A 9408-nucleotide genomic window follows, 5' to 3' on the forward strand; every position below is an offset into this window, starting at 1 on the left:
TTACACCCTTTAGATGTTTCGATCTCAATGTGGAGCAATTTAATTCTAACCGGGCCAAAATATTAAAAATCTAAATACATGGTTAGATTCAGCATATTGAAAAACCCCATACATGTATATTCTATTTTTGTTGAAGTTAAAGTGACATCCAGCGCATAATGAACATGATGAAATCCAAAATCAACACTTGTATTAACTATAAAGTTCTAAAAACATCTTAAACCCTTGAAAAACACCCTATAAAATTACAAGATTTATTTTGTTCTATTGTCATTCTCTTACCCAGTTCAAACCCTACCTTTGATAAACATCATTCTCCCATCAACTTTTTTTATGCAGACACCACTGTATTGATCTGAATCATGCATCTGATGAGTAAAAACCCCTACAAAAGAGTTTTAAATGTTTTTTTATTTTTGTGCTTTAACACCACTATCTCAGGTTAGAGAGAGGGTTTAAAATTTGGATCCATCAAATACGTTTAACCTAACTGCAGTTATACTATATGCACAATATGCCTGTCCCGACTCAGTATCTTAAGTGGTTGTACATGTAGCTTGTTAATCTTTTTATATTAGACTGGCAATAAGTTCTTCCTACCTGAATTGTTTCACATTAGTACTCATTGGGGCTTGAATGGAGAGTTGTCTTATTGGTAACGATAACACATCTTTTTGTGATTATATTCATGTACAATGTTATCAGATTATAACATGGTATTTTTCATATCGCATGTATTATCAGCCCTAGGTGCAATATCAGCCCAAAAGCCGCATGGCTCAAGGGCTGATATTGACCCAGGGCTGATAATACATGCGATAAGAAAAATGACATGTTATGATCTTTTTATCATATGCTTCAACAATGGAGAATAATAACGGCTAAAATCATAATTAATCATTTTACGTGGTTACCAGATAGAGTTCAAAGAGTGAAAAGATTACGGACGTCGGACTCATAATTAAGTTCATTCGATATGAATACTTTCGATCATCTGCTCAACAGAGAAGAAAAATATTTTGTTATAGATGAATCGACAAAATATATAATTAAACAATATACATAATTAACATTGTTTGAAGGTCAACTTTTTTAAGCAACTTTCTAAATTAATATGTTTGAAACTGTTTTAAAAATGCAATTATTTTTAATAATTTGTTTGTTTCTTTTTTTTCTAATTATTTTACACAATATATTCTCAAGTATCCAAATATTGTTTTGTACACTTCTTTGTAAATTGATGTGTTTTCACTGAAAACGTTGCATTGAGGTGTATTTTCCGGAATTTTCCGAGTATCACCGGAATGCCATGCGATAATGTTACGGAAAGGCATGCGATAACAATCGAAGCAAATGATAAACTTTTCATATCAGCCCGCCAAGCACCAATCGAAAAATATGGAATTTACGTTAATTAAATGCTATTATCACACAGTAAAAATGATATGTTATTTAGTCTGAGTATATGCTAAATATATATATTTCATGTATTTTTGATCTTATTACATTACCTTTGTGTTAAATCAAATCAGAAGAGGGGGACTTGAAAGTACATGTAATCCATGGCTAACAAAGATGCAGCAATATGGATGATTTTGAAAATTAAGCATGGGATCATGTAAAATGGCAATATTTACAATTGTATCTACACTCTTGTCAGAGTCTGTATAAGAATTGTGAAAGTATAAACTAGAGGCTCCAAAGAGCCTGTGTCGCTCACCTTGGTCTATAGAGTGAATATTAAACAAAGGACGCATTTGAATTCATGACAAAATTGTGTTTTGGTGATGGTGATGTGTTTGTATATCTTACTTTACTGAACATTATTGCTGCTTACAATTATTCTATCTATATTGAACTTGGCCTAAGAGCTTCAGTGGAAAATGTTAGTTAAAATTTACAAATTTTATGAAAATTGTTAAAAATTGACTATAAAGGGCAATAACTCCTTATGGGGTCAATTGACCATTTAGGTCATGTTGACTTATTTTTAGGTGTTACTTTGCTGTACATTGTTTCCCTTTACAGTTCATCTCTATCTATAATAATATTCAAGATAATAACAAAAAACGGCAAAATTTCCTTAAAATGACTAATTCAGGGGCAGCAACCTAACAGCAGTTTGTCCAATCCATCTGAAAATTTCATGGCAAATAGATCTTGACCTGATTAACAATTTTACTCCCTGTTAGATTTGCTCTAAATGCTTTGGTTTTTGAGTTATAAGCCAAAAACTGCATTTTACCCCTATGTTCTATTTTTAGCCATGGCGGCCATCTTTGTTGGTTGGCCGGGTCACGCCACACAATTTTTAAACTAGATACCCCAATGATGATTGCCGCCAAGATTGTTTAAATTTGGCCTGGTAGTTTCAGAGGAGAAGATTTTTGTAAAAGATTACCAAGATTTACGAAAAATGGTTAAAAATTGACTATAAAGGACAATAACTCCTAAAGTGGTCAACTGACCATTTTGGTTATGTTGACTTATTTGTTGATTTTACTTTGCTGAACATTATTGCTGTTTACAGTTTATCTCTATCTATAATAATATTCAAGATAATAACAAAAAACAGCAAAATTTCCCTAAAATTACCAATACAGGGGCAGCAACCCAACAACAGGTTGTCCGATTCATCTGAAAATTTCAGGGCAGTTAGATCTTGACCTGATGAACATTTTTACCCCATGTCAGATTTGCTCTAAATGCTTTGGTTTTTGAGTTATAAGCCAAAAACTGCATTTTACCGCTATGTTCTATTTTTAGACGTGGCGGCCATCTTGGTTGGTTGGCGGGGTCACCGGACACAATTATTAAACTAGATACCCCAATGATGATTATGGCCAAGTTTGGATTAATTTGGCCCAGCAGTTTCAGAGGAGAAGATTTTTGTAAAAGTTAACGACGACGGACGACGACGGACGCCAAATGATGAGAAAAGCTCACTTGGCCCTTTGGGCCAGGTGAGCTAAAAATGAAGTAAGGCTACTCTATTCTGACATGATATTGGGGGATTATCTAAAAATAATATATATTAAGAAATACTTTATCATGTTTATTGTAGTTTTAACATTGGTAGGCATTATAATATATTCATGATTATTTTTGCACAAGCAAAAGTGAAGGACCAGTTTAAAGTTCACAAAATGGTGTCTTGCATTTTGTCAATTTTGAAAAACAAAGAATTTAGTATTTCCATCAATTTTGTTCATTAAACATAGTAAAATGATGTCCATCTATAATAAAGCAGGTGTAATGGATAATCAGCAGTACCAAGAAATACTTACAAAGGTTTTGTTGAAAAAAAGTACGATGATTTTTACTAGTTCACATTTTAGAAAGATTTAAATAACCATAAATTGAAAGACTGCAAACTTCTATGAAATATGTTGAAGTTCTTCTATCAAAATAAAATCTATTCGATATTAAAGATTTTTTTCATTCTCAGAGTGCATCTTACAATTCAAAGTAGTAGATAGATTTGATAAGAACACATATTCTTCTATTTGTCTTTTAGTTTCTAAGCAAAAGGGATCTGCAAAATGATATTATTATCTCGCAATTTCAACAAATACATTACTATTTACTTTACCTAAGATGGGATGAATTAGATGCACTCAACATTTGTTTTTGGATTTGATATATATTTTGTAATAAAAGTGTTTAGGCCTGTCTTTCGTTTTTGTTAAAATGCTTTTTCCATATGGGTTTTTGTGTTTCTGTATTACATATGACGTAGCTCTGTACTTATACATTCTGTCAGAGAGTTACTTTTCTATGAATATGTTCTATGACTTGTTTTTTTACTGTTACGAATCACAGTTAATGACTAAACTCAACAAAGACCCATCGAAATTTATTTGATAAATTCAACAACACTTACCGTTATCTTGATGATATTTTTTCATTAAATAATCAAGAATTTTCTCAATATACTGCTGAAATTTACCCTAAGGATCTTACTTTAAATAAATCAAATTTATTCGGTAATAACTGTCCTTTCCTGGATTTAGATATTTCGGTTTTAAACAGGAAACTACACTCTAAAATTTACAACACAAGAGACGACTTTTCTTTCCCTATTGTTATTTTTTCATTTTTAAATGGTGATGTTCCTTTGGCACCATCTTACCGTGTTTATATTTCACAACTTGTTTGTTATGCCCATGTCTGTTATGACGTTTTTAATTTTAACAAACGCAACCTATGTATTACTGGTAAATTATTAAAACCAGGGATATCATGGATATCTTTACCATAAATTACTTAAAACCTTTACTGAATTTTTCCATAGACATGATAGATATAAAGATTTGTTTTGAAGCTTGATTGTACCTGTAGCAAACTTATTTCATACCGGATAGCACATCCTCATTTTTACGGAAATGTTGTTAACAGTGCCCAGAAATTTAGAAATGATCCATGTAAACTTGTCGCTCCCTTAAATAACTTATTCTAAAAGGTTACCAATTCAACACTGTAATAAGATCATTGAACATTGTTTTATTGGTATAAATATTGATTTTGATATCAGTAGATTAAAAGATTAACTAAATATTACTGGTATGTTATATACATACATGTATACATATTCATGGATCTACAATCTGTCGATACCTGTAACTTGGCATTGCACAAGGTCATGTTTTTCTCTGGCTGTTTAAGACGTCTTTACACTAAATCCATTGGATGTTGGATGTGTACAGATTGATTGTTTAGTCTTAGTTGCATGATTTTTTATTAGTTGTTAATGGCTTTGAACTAGCTGTGTCAGATAACTGTGAGTACTCTCGAGCTCACATCTGTTCATTGTGTCTTTTTGTGTCGGGATGTTTAAGTACCCAGCCACGTCCACTTGTATTTTTTGTCTATCTGACAAGTTAATAAAATTGAGAATGGAAATGGAGAATGTGTCAAAGAGACAACAACCTGACCTTGGATAAAAACAACAGCAGAAGCTCACCAACAGGTCTTCACTGTATCGAAAAATTCCCGCACCCAGAGGTGTCCTTCAGCTGGCCCCTAAAAAAATATATATACTAGTTCAGTGATAATGAATGCCATACTAATTTCCAAATTGTACACAAGATCTAAAATTAAAATGATACAAGACTTGGGATAAGCCAAAAATGTGGCGGGGTTTAACATGTTTGTGAGATCTAAACCCTCCCCCGGGCCCTATACCTCTAGCCCATGTAGAAAAGTAAACGCATAACAATACGTAAGCCTTTATCAACTGATTTTTATAGGTCCTTCTTATGTTGTACTGTTATACCACTGTCCCAGCTGGTTAGGGGAGGGTTGGGATCCAGCTTACACGTTTAACCCCGCCACATTATTTATGTACAAAAAATGTATGTACCTGTACCAAGTCAGGAGCCTGTAATTCAGTAGTTCGTTTGTCTATGTGTTATATGTACATGTACATGTACATATTTGTTTTTCATTAATTTTTTTACATAAATAAGGCCGTTATTTTTCTCCTTTGGATTGATTTACATTGTCTTTTCTTGGCCTTTTATAGCTGACTATGCAGTATGGGCTTTGCTCATTGTTGAAGGCCGTACGATTACCTACAATGTATAGTTGTTAATGTTTGTGTCATTTTGATCTTTTGTGGATAGTTGTCTCATTGGCAATAATATCACATCTTCTTTTTTATATGACATCATTTAACTAGAGGCTTTAAAGAGCCTGTGTCGCTCACCTTGTTCTATGTGCATATTAATTAAAGGACACAGATGGATTCATGAGCAAATAGTGTTTTGGTGATGCGATGTGTTTGAAGATCTTACTTTATTGAACATTCTTGCTACTTACAATTTTCTCTATCTTTAATAAACTTGGCCCTTTCCAAAAATTACTGTTAATTTAAAAGTTATCATGTACATATTTTTAAATTACTGTACAATATCTAAGATACAAGGTATACAGAAAAAGGAAAACAATTTTGGACATTGAACGAGTTACCAAGGCAACAAATCATGACTTAATTTGCATCATGTGCATAATTTGTAAAATTTCTTGATTTTCTTTGTTGTTCTTCAAATTTTTAAGTATATTTTAGATTGAAAAGGAAGTGCCAACCTAAGAAACAACTTTGGTGATATTTTGTTAATAGCATAAAAGTTGTAATAAAGCATCTGTTAAATTATTATGATTATTTTGTTGTTTCTTGGCTGATATGTTTTCACAACAGATACATTGTATAAAGATAGCAAACTGTATAAACTCTGTATTTTTCATCGTTTTTGTGAAAACAGTATATATAATACCTAATTGTGACATCATCACATAAAAATCTTCATGTTTTTCATGTTTTTGTTGATATTTCTTGATCCTAATATGCATTTTTAAACAGTATGTGCCAATTTGAAAAAAGTTATTTAAAATTTGTTTTGGCCTTAACCAGGCCGAGGTATTTCTTAGTACTGCTGATTATCAATTTCACCTGCTTTATTATAGATGGACATCATTTTACTATGTTTAATAAACCCTACTAATTTACCCAACTTACCGAATTAAAGCAAGACAATCATAAGTCATGTAAGTATCTGAGATGTTCCTTAATGTTTAGAATAAAAAGATTGACGTGAGGGTAATGCTCTGAGCCCTCGGTATAAGTCTACAGATTGCTCTAAAGCAATTGTATACCAAAAATTGTTGAAAATTGACTATAAAGGTCAATAACTTCTTTAGGGGTCACTTGACCATTTTAGTCATGCTGACTGATTTGTAGATCTTACTTTGCTGAACATAATTGCTTTTACAGGCTATCTCTATCTATGACATGTATGATACTTTTCAAGATAATAACCAAAAACGGCAAAATTTCCTTAAAATTACTAATTCAGCCCAGGGGCAACCCAACAACCAGGTGTCAGATTCCCCTGAATATTTCAGGACAGATAAATCTTAGCTTGATAAACAATTTTAACCGTGTCAGATTTACTCATAAAAGCTTTGGTTTCAGAGTTAAAAGCCAAAATCTACATTTTCCCCTTATGTTCTATTTTTAGCTATGGTGCCCATCTTGGTTGGTTGCCCGGGTCAATGGACACATTTCTTAAACAAGATACCCTAATGATGATTGTGGCCAAGTTTGGTTAGATTTTTGTAAATTAAAAATTTTTGTAAATTAAAAATTAAAAGTTAATAATATATGTCATGTATGTAAACATGGTTAAAGACAATGGACGATGAAGACTGACGTGAAAAGATGAGAAAAGCTCACTTGGCCCTATGGGGCAGGTAAGCAAATCAGACATGGAGTCTATCCATGCTAAAATTTTACAAACATGCCTATCGGAAACACTTGCAATATTGGAAAAATCATGGTGTATGCAATTTTATCCCCACCAACATGACCAATGCAATGTCTAAAGGGAAACAAACAGGAAGAAACCTATCAAAAAATCAACAGACCATTTATACAGCCACCAGTTGAAAGAAGTTCAGGCTGACAAAATATTATTCGTACGAAAAGAAAATTCGCAAAAGAATCCATCTACCATTTTGTCTTACATGTCTTAGTACTAACACGAATAAATAGAACAATTTTTTTTATACAAAGAAGGGCTGCAAGGTATGTGACAACTGCTAGACATGATGGACTCCCTACAATAACTAAGAAAGGAAACCAGACTTGTTATGTTTTACAAAAATGACAGAAACATGTTTGAAAATATATATCATGAATATCTGAAGAAGCCATTTGCGCCAAGGAATAAATGAATAAACAGAAAAAACATAATGTACATCTAAAACTTAAAAGACAACCAAGTAACACACTCGCATATGCATATTGATGTCCTTCATGCCACAGATCCTTGAGTTTAAGTTGTACATTGTATATCATAAGAAGACCATAAGAATGATCCAGGGGAGGATCCAGCAATTTAAAAAAAAGGGGGGGGGGGTATTCCAACAATAATTATGTCCCCATTTAAAGCTTCAAACTCCCCTGGATCCGCCAATGTGATCTACCACCAGATATGCAACAGGCAGACAGACACCAGACGGCTGATGCATCCAAAAGGTCAAAGTGGCAATTTTTAAAGCTCAAATTTCACAAGTATATCAATTTCACTGGATCTCATCACCTGACTAAACAATCGTCTTGTTAAACAGAAAACAAATATAAAATATCTTAAATCTTTGACTTGTTGAAGAAGGAGTATATTTCTTTATTTACATGCATGATTTATAATTTAAATATCCGACAAAACAGTCAGAAGCAAGCTTCCGTACAACCAACATGCATGAGTAACGAATAAACAATAAAAAGATAAAAAAAAACCCTTTTTTCTTCAATCCATCAAAAATACATCTATCTGCAACAATACGTTAAAATTCAGTTGAAAGATTGACATATAAAATAATGATTATATAACGGAACGATTTTACCTGCAAGCTGCCATTTTGTCCTATTTAATCGAAGCGAATGAATCCAAAGGTGTTCCGAATAAGATCTTCGAAAGAATATATGTGAAATTTCAGACGTGCTACTCATATATATGTCGAATATTTTTTCTATTTCTTACAATTTCTTGGAGAAAATTAATCGAAAACTGCAGAAAGTTCCCACCACTTTACTCAAATAATAATATAAGTGATATATATCAGTTTTTTTGGTGGAAAACCAAAAAAGGCGAATTAGCCCAAACGCCCGTTTATAACTCCAGCTAGATATGCACTTTACAGACGGTCATATTTCATAAACCGATAATTGTTCAAATAGTTGTCCGATTTAAATGTTTGGAAGCGTTTTGGGGAGATATTATCTAGCTGTATATCATATTAAAACCACAAAATGATAACATTAACATAACAGGTTGAAATTAGTACAAACCTTTGGGCGAATTTTTTTCAATTACCCCAAAGAATTTATTACCCCAAAGGTACCAATTTTACATATAAACGGACACCAACAATCTATATTTCGATTATATATATAACCGATAAATGGCTTGTTGGGGTAATTCGGAACAAAAGCGTATGAATGGTACGTTGTGGCTAAATAATTAACAAGGCTGAATATAATGTTAACTTTGATAAATTATCAAAAACTAAATAATTGCTGATGACTAATGAATTTTTATCATGTAAATGTGACTTTATTTTTTTTTAAGTATGTACTCAATTAAACGCTAGTTTATATATACATGTTTTATTGCACCAAAGTGAATTACACCAAAGTTTTCAATCATATATAACAAGGTTTAACTATTTTTTGGAGTGTTGGGTTAATTGACGGGTGAATTGCAATATTGACCTGAAAACTATTTTTAAATTAACCTGTATCTTTTTATAGATATACTATCAAAACAAATCTGAATTATTGTCTGTGTTCATATTTTGATCATTACGTTATGAATAATTGATTATTAATTACTATATTTACTGTTA

The 9408-nt window shown here is 32.1% G+C and overlaps 1 long non-coding RNA gene across 1 annotated transcript; it reads right to left on the reverse strand.

The window, feature by feature from the left end:
• Positions 1-268: 268 nt before the first annotated feature.
• On the reverse strand, positions 269-8907 carry LOC134682109 (uncharacterized). Its single transcript, XR_010100786.1, has 3 exons — positions 8407-8907; positions 4935-5022; positions 269-385 (listed from the first exon to the last, which is right to left on the reverse strand). It is a non-coding gene; the product is annotated as an uncharacterized LOC134682109 (long non-coding RNA).
• Between the last annotated feature and the right edge of the window lie 501 nt (positions 8908-9408).

The sequence above is a fragment of the Mytilus trossulus genome, chromosome 8, assembly GCF_036588685.1.
Source record: "Mytilus trossulus isolate FHL-02 chromosome 8, PNRI_Mtr1.1.1.hap1, whole genome shotgun sequence".
NCBI classification, from domain to species: domain Eukaryota; kingdom Metazoa; phylum Mollusca; class Bivalvia; order Mytilida; family Mytilidae; genus Mytilus; species Mytilus trossulus.